This window comes from Triticum aestivum, chromosome 7A (genome assembly GCF_018294505.1).
Source record: "Triticum aestivum cultivar Chinese Spring chromosome 7A, IWGSC CS RefSeq v2.1, whole genome shotgun sequence".
Classification (NCBI taxonomy): domain Eukaryota; kingdom Viridiplantae; phylum Streptophyta; class Magnoliopsida; order Poales; family Poaceae; genus Triticum; species Triticum aestivum.
Genome location: NC_057812.1, coordinates 289505284 through 289512213, shown reverse-complemented (window position 1 = coordinate 289512213; position 6930 = coordinate 289505284). Strand labels below are relative to the sequence as shown.

The 6930-nt window shown below is 41.2% G+C and overlaps 1 long non-coding RNA gene across 2 annotated transcripts; it reads right to left on the bottom strand.

Annotated features, from left to right (window-relative positions):
- Positions 1 to 4225: 4225 nt before the first annotated feature.
- On the bottom strand, positions 4226 to 6515 carry LOC123154299 (uncharacterized). 2 transcript variants are annotated; one of them, XR_006476769.1, is made up of 2 exons: positions 5565 to 6515; positions 4226 to 5466 (listed from the first exon to the last, which is right to left on the bottom strand). It is a non-coding gene; the product is annotated as an uncharacterized lncRNA (long non-coding RNA). The 2 variants fall into 2 exon arrangements; XR_006476768.1 differs by having other exon boundaries at positions 5573 to 6515.
- Between the last annotated feature and the right edge of the window lie 415 nt (positions 6516 to 6930).

Here is a 6930-nt window from a genome sequence, read left to right as displayed (position 1 = left end):
GAATGAGGCAAATAATATGGCGTTGGAAAGCTGCTGCAAAACCGCTCCTTTGACATGTTGAAAGTTTTCTCTAATTTCCTATGGATAAAGAGTAATTTGGAAAATCGTAAAATTTCGCAAACCGAATAACCGATTTCGTATTTTCAATGTAATTTCTAAACGGCTAATCCAATTGAGGCAAATGATATGGCGTTGGAAAGCTTGTGAAAATGCGCTAATTTTTCATGTTGAAGGTTTTTTCTAATTTTGAACGGTTTAAAAGTAATTTAGAAAACAATCCAAGTTGCACCGAGTTTGTATTTTGAAATTAGTTTTTTAACCGTGCGTCCGGATGCAACAAATGATATGGTGTTGGAAAGCATGAGGAAATGCGAAACTTTTTTGTATATATTGTTTCTCTCAATTCCTTACTGTTTTATGTCAATTTTGAAAATGGCTAAAAACATATTTTTGCCGTAATTTCTAGAAACTTTATCGGAATGGGGCAAATAATATACCGATGAAAAGCTAAGGAAAATGGAAAACTTTTTCATATTGATGGTTTTCTCTGATTCCTAGCCGTTTTCAAGTAATTTTGAAAACGGCGGGATCATTCGTTCTGCCTTTATCGCGAAACAGATTCTTTAAAAATGCACCGCGTGAAGAAAAACCTGAACTTCTCGGCATGTCTACTTGAACTTCACTCTGTTTTTCACGTGCTTTTTTTGCTCGTACCTCTGGATCCACTACTCGTAGCTCTCCATCCACTCACCGGAATTGAGCAAGTGATATAGTGATGAAAAGCTGTTGTAAACACGCAACTTTCCCGTGTTGATCATTTTTTCATACTCGTGATGATTTTAAAAGTTTTTTATCTGAAATTCATTCAGCGTAGTAGTTGAACTACCTACTGTTTTCACGTTGAACTTCTGTAAAGTATTTTCGTTTGTAATTTTCTCATCCATTCGTCAGTGTTACACAAATGATATTTCTTTTTTACAAACCTCTCTCACAATAATTTTTTTAACTTTCTCCGACCGAGGACTTGAACTTGCACAAATGATATTCCTGTCGTTCTGATGTAAATTAGAAAATGATGAGATCATGATTTCTGCCTTCATTGTGAATGGAAAAGCACTGCGTGAAGTAGTTGAACTTCTCGGGCATGTCTGTTTGAACTTCACTCCGTTTTTGACGTGTTCTTTTTTGCACTGCTTGAAGTAATTAAATTTCTGGGGCATGTTTGTTTGAACTTCACTCTGTTTCACTTTATTGTATTTTTCTTATATGAAATACACACCATGTAGTACGTGAACTTCCGGTTGTTATCACTTTGAATTTCTCTCTGGTTTGAGAGAGTTATTTTAAAACACAAAAAACATACATTTTAGGTATTTTGGACATCTAAATACACGGTGTACCTCTCTCACAAGAATTTTTTGAACTTTTCCTCGCCGAGTACTTGAACTTCTAGCAACTTTTTTTCATTTATGGGTTGTTTTTAAAAGTGCAAAAAGTGGCGTTGTGTTTTTTATTTTTTGAACAGGTAAATCCTAGGTTTTAATAAACTCCAAACTTCTCTGTTATTTCAATTTGAACTTCACCTTTTCATATTTTGAGTAAAGAATAGTATTCGATTTTTATACTTATGAATCGCAACAAGTTTTTCATGTAGACATGTGTTACAAATTCGTTGCCGTTTGAGAGCAGTTTTTTAAATAGCAAAACAACGTTGTTTTTTACCTTTGAAAACAACATGTAAATGAACGACGAACATCTCATAAATATAATTTTTGAACCATGCAGGGTGGGGCACATGAACTTCTTGCAACAAACTTTTAGGCTTTTAGTTTCATATTCTTTTATTCTCTTCTGAAACGCATTCCGTGAAGTAGTTGAATTTCCCGCTGTTTTTACCTTGAACTTCGGTTACGTATTTTTGTTCAAACTCTCTTACAAGAATTTCTGAACTTTCTCTAGTAGAGCACTTGAACTTCTAGCAACAATTTTTTTAGCATTTTCTTTTTCATTCATTTTTAATACAAAATGCACACCGTGTAGTACGTGAACTTCTGGCTCTTATCAATTTTAATGTCTCTTTGCTTCTCTTTAGTAACATAAAAAATCTGAGTTTTTATAGACATCGAACCACTCTAACTTTTCTATTCTCATTTGAAACGCATTTTGTGTAGTAGTTGAACTTCTCGCTGTTTTGGACGTCTATGTGTCGTAGTTTTTGAACTTGTTTGGGGCTTCACCTTTTTTTTTGTTTTTTTACATTAAACATACTAAAAGCACTTTTTTGCATCAAAGCATACTATTGAACTTCATGAAACAATAGAAAACAAGAAATTAGATAACCCGATGTACAAATGGGGGCCAAATAAACAAACGATCTTATTCCCTTTCATACGGCTCACTGAATTTCACATGTGCAAATGGACTTCACTTAGTTGTCTCACCTTCATCATACAACTTGTACATCCAAGCCCAAAATCAAAATCAAAACCATGCCTCTCCAAACACAACATGTGCACAGAGAGAGCTATAGTTATTCCTTCCCAGCTATATGTGAACTTCTAAGGTCGATGTAATTTTTCTATAGTAGATGCATACCAACTACGGGGAGGAGAATCTTTTTGTTAGTAACGGGAAAAATTTGAGTTTTTGTAATAAATATCAAACCGCTCCACTTTTTTGAAATTGAACTTCTTGGTCTATTGTTTACTAACGAGGAAAATATGGGTTTTTCATATACATTAAACTATTCTATTTTTTAAAATTGAACTTCTTGATTTTTCAATTTGGACTTGGTGTTATTTATTTTAGTAACGGAAAAAAAATCCTAGTTTCTTAATAAACATCGACCTATTCCGTATTTTAAAAATAAACTTCTAAGTTTTTTGAACAGAGATAATCCCTTTTTATATGAATTTGTTTGAGATGCTTTTTTTTAATTTGATCTTCTTACGGTTTCTATAAACATTGAACTTCTTCGTATTTTTAAATTTGAACTTCTAGGCCTTAAATCCATAAAAAATATTCTTGGTTTCAGTTTTTAGACACGAGAAAAATCTTATTGTTATATTAACATTGAACTGCTCGCCTTTTTAAATTTGAGGCTCCTTTTTTATTTTTTAAAATGGAACATCCTTCTTTTTGTAAATATGAGTTGTTGTCTATTATTTGAATTTAAACTTATTTAAACTTCATGGGTTTTTTTTAGCAAGATAATTCTTTTTAAACTTTTTTAGCTTTACCTTTTTATTTTAATTTGAACTTCATTTTATTCTTTAGTAACGAGAAAACATCTGAGTTTTTTTAACCTTTGAACTTCTCTCTTTTTTGACTTTGAACTTCTTAGAAAAAAAATATGGTTTTAAATAAGTAAACAACTTTCTAAGTTTTTAAATTTGAACTTATAGGTTCTTTGACCTTCTCGGTTATTTCAAATTGAACTTCTAGGGTTTTTGACACTAGTGCTAGTGTCAAAAATGTTCTTATATTATGGGATAGAGGGATCATTTTTTAATATAAATACTGAATTACTTTGTTATTTTAATTTTGAACTTTTTGGTGCTTTGAGAAACATGAAGCTTCTTGACATAGTATAGAATCTTTTAGGTATACCCACAAAATTCTTGAGTTTTTTCCTCTAAAATCTCTGGTATGTTTTTTTGCACATCGATTTTTTAGTGATGTTTCTCTTTTTTTTTTGAACTTCACTTTTTCTTGAAAATGAACTATTGGCTTTTTGTTTCTCAACTTTCTGTGTTTCTCTGGTGAACTTTTCCAGTCTGTACGTATTTTTTTTCTTCTATGAAATTTGTGTGGTTTCATACCTGAACTTTAAGTTTTCTGTTCTTTGAACTTCCTAGCGGCAATACATGCAAGAAAGCGCTATGTAACTGTTCTTTGAACTTCCTAGCGGCAATACATGCAAGAAAGCGCTATGTAACATACTATCGGCAATTTACCAATTGAAGAGGACATGAAACAGGCAAAGCATAGTATATGCCTACACTACCCACTATTCAGAGAAAGACACACCCACTAAGTGCCAGATAAAGAAATACTTTCTCTTCTAAAGTTAGTGGTTTCTATCCAGCACACACCCACTATATCCTATCTGCGCTCTCTCTCTCTCTCTCTCTTCTCATTTCTTTAACTAAGGACGGCAGCAACGCTCATCTCTTAAAAGAAATCTCTCTCTCTCTCTCTGTCATTTTAAACTGCAGCAACAGCGTACCAACAAAACTCTAAACAGTGATCTGTTCCATCTTCATAAATCCAAAACAGAGGAAATTTCACTAATAGAAAAAAGGTAGCCGTTTAGGTGTAAGGAGACCATGACGGGCCACAAGTTTTCATGGCTGGGGACACAGTAGTTGAACGTGCCCATTTGAGTCTTCTTTTCGGACACAATATCATGGCCGGGCGTACGAACCAGATAGACTGTCCACCAAGTGTGCGTTGGCTCGGCTGGCTCCCCAACCCAAACAAACGAGTCTTCTCGCACACACGCTACCACTCCGGCTCAGCATTACTGTGGCATCTCTGCCCTGCTATTTCACCAGTCCTTCCTTGACATATACTCTCCTCCTGGTGGTGTGTGTTTTACTTCAACATTTTGCTGGGATCATAAGATGGCAAGATATGGTGGTGCAGTACGGGCTAGCTGCCGGATGTTCAACCATCAAGGACTACTGAGTCAGTCACTGAGAAACATGGGGCTTGGTTCGTGTTGTGCCTCCGGGGCAGATGAGTCCAGGTAGTAGTACATCCTGCCTCGAGGACTGCTGGTTCAGGACTGAAAAGTGCCAAACGCAGCACACAACTTGTCAGCAGAATTTGAGCTTTTGCAGGAATCACTCCCATGCTATTTTGTGTAGTATATTGTCATACCGTGTGATGCGAGCATACCAGAGTAGAAGACTCGAGGCAGGCATGTTTCCAAATATACTTCACTCGGATTGCAGCAGCAAACACCGGATTTTGGACAATTATAGCAACTTCAGGCCATATGTATTCACATGCACTGCACTGCTCCTTTCCACAAGATTACAAGGCCGTATTTATGAGCGCGGTCGAAGAAGAGCGAAGGGAATAAATCCAAACAGCAACCGAAAGAAGATCAGAATTGGGAAAAGATCTACTAGCACAGGAAGGTCGAAAATAAGCTGTAATTAATCGATTAATCGAGTCGCAACCTCAAAAGAGAACCAACTCCCCTCTTCCTTTCAAGAAGGGAGCAAAAATTAATCGAGTCTTCTGTACTCAGTTTGAAGTCTTCACAATAAGTCTCCCTTTACAGGATGGTGGGCAGCAGGATCCGGGGTGTTGTGTTCATGAACGGTCGGCAGCTCCGTTGTTGAACGACCCGGGGCTGCATACTTGAACGGCTCAAGGCTGCTTTGGGAGGACTCGGGGCGCTGCTGCAGATGGGATCAGGGTGAGGGTGCTCTCCACTGCCCTGAAGAAAATGCCCTGCAGGACAAAACACACACGCAAGAACCTTGCGATATAAGTGTGCGATGGATTTAGGCGCTACAGGATCAGTAGAAATTGAACTGCAGAGTGCATACGAGTCGACCTTCACTCCAACGCTCAGGAGGTGCCGAGCGTGACGGAGCATGCCGGCGACGCGCAACCATGGCGCGGCCAGCTGCAGGTTGTGGCCTCCTCCATCTGAAGTTCGACGCCTCCTCGATCTGCAGGATAGCACACCATCCGCACGCGGGCTGGTGGTCGCCGGAGAGTGGAGGGTGGTGAAGGATCCTCGCCGGATCGGGCTTCCACGAGGTGCTCTGGCAGGTGGTGTTGCGCGTCATCGGCTGGGGTCGGGGCTGCGGTTGCGTCGCCGGCGGGGGTGGGGCTGCGGCGGCGCCGCCGACAGGGGCGTGGCTGCGGCTGCGTGGCGGTGGCGGCGTCACCGGCTAGGGTCTGGGCAGCGGGATGGGTGCTCCCACGATGTCGACGGTGAGGAAGGAGGATATCGGTCAAAGGGAAGGTCGGGCATGGCGGCGCCCGGCTTGCCAGCGGGGCGGGAGTGGGAGGGGGCGGGGGCGGCGACGTCGGGTGGAGGCAGGGTCAGGGGGAGCTCGGCGTCGCTGGGACTGGGGAGATCCGTAGGTTGGGGATCGGGCGAGGACAGGACTGGGCATTCGGTTACAGCGAACCGATCGGTTCGGTACCTCGGTTAATTTTGGAATTCGGTTTACAGATTTTACTGACCGATCGATATTCTGAGAAACCAATAACCGAGAGTTCGGTCCACCGACGATTCGGTTCTGTCGTCGGTATAACCGAAGAGAGCCAACATGGGCGCCGCTGGACGCAGGCCTGTGGAAGCTATGGCCACCTGGCGCCGCCGGTCGCCGCCGCGTGGGAGCTATGGGCGCTGCGCGCGCTGCCGTATGGGAGCTACTCGTTGGAGCCGGCCGGCCGCAGCCTGGAGCTGGGCAAATCCGCAACGGCGGCGCTGCGTGATGTGGCTCAACTCTGGAGCGCATTAGGATAAGCTGCAGCTACTGTGCCTGCACGTGGATGAAAAAAGGGTAGGAAAAGGCTTCGTTTTTTTTAACTAGGAAAAGGCTTCATGTGGTGGTGTTAGATGGTCTGTCTCACATGGATGGGCTATTGGGCTTTGTACGGTCTTTAGTATGGCACAGTAGTATTTCAGTCAGTTCAGGGATTCGGTTAACAAACTCCAACAACCGAATTCACCGAGCTATATTCGGTTTCTGCCATTTGCCAACCGAGCTAACAACCGAATTCTTCGTGCTCGGTTTTTTCGGCTTCGGTTTTGGTTTTTTCGGCTCCGGTCTTCGGTTCTCGGTTTTTATGCCCACCCCTAGGCGAGGTGGTGGACGAGGAGGCGTGGAGTGGGCTTGTTTTTTTCTTGGTGGGTTTCGGGAGCTCGGGAACGTGTCTTTGGGCCTATATAGCGCT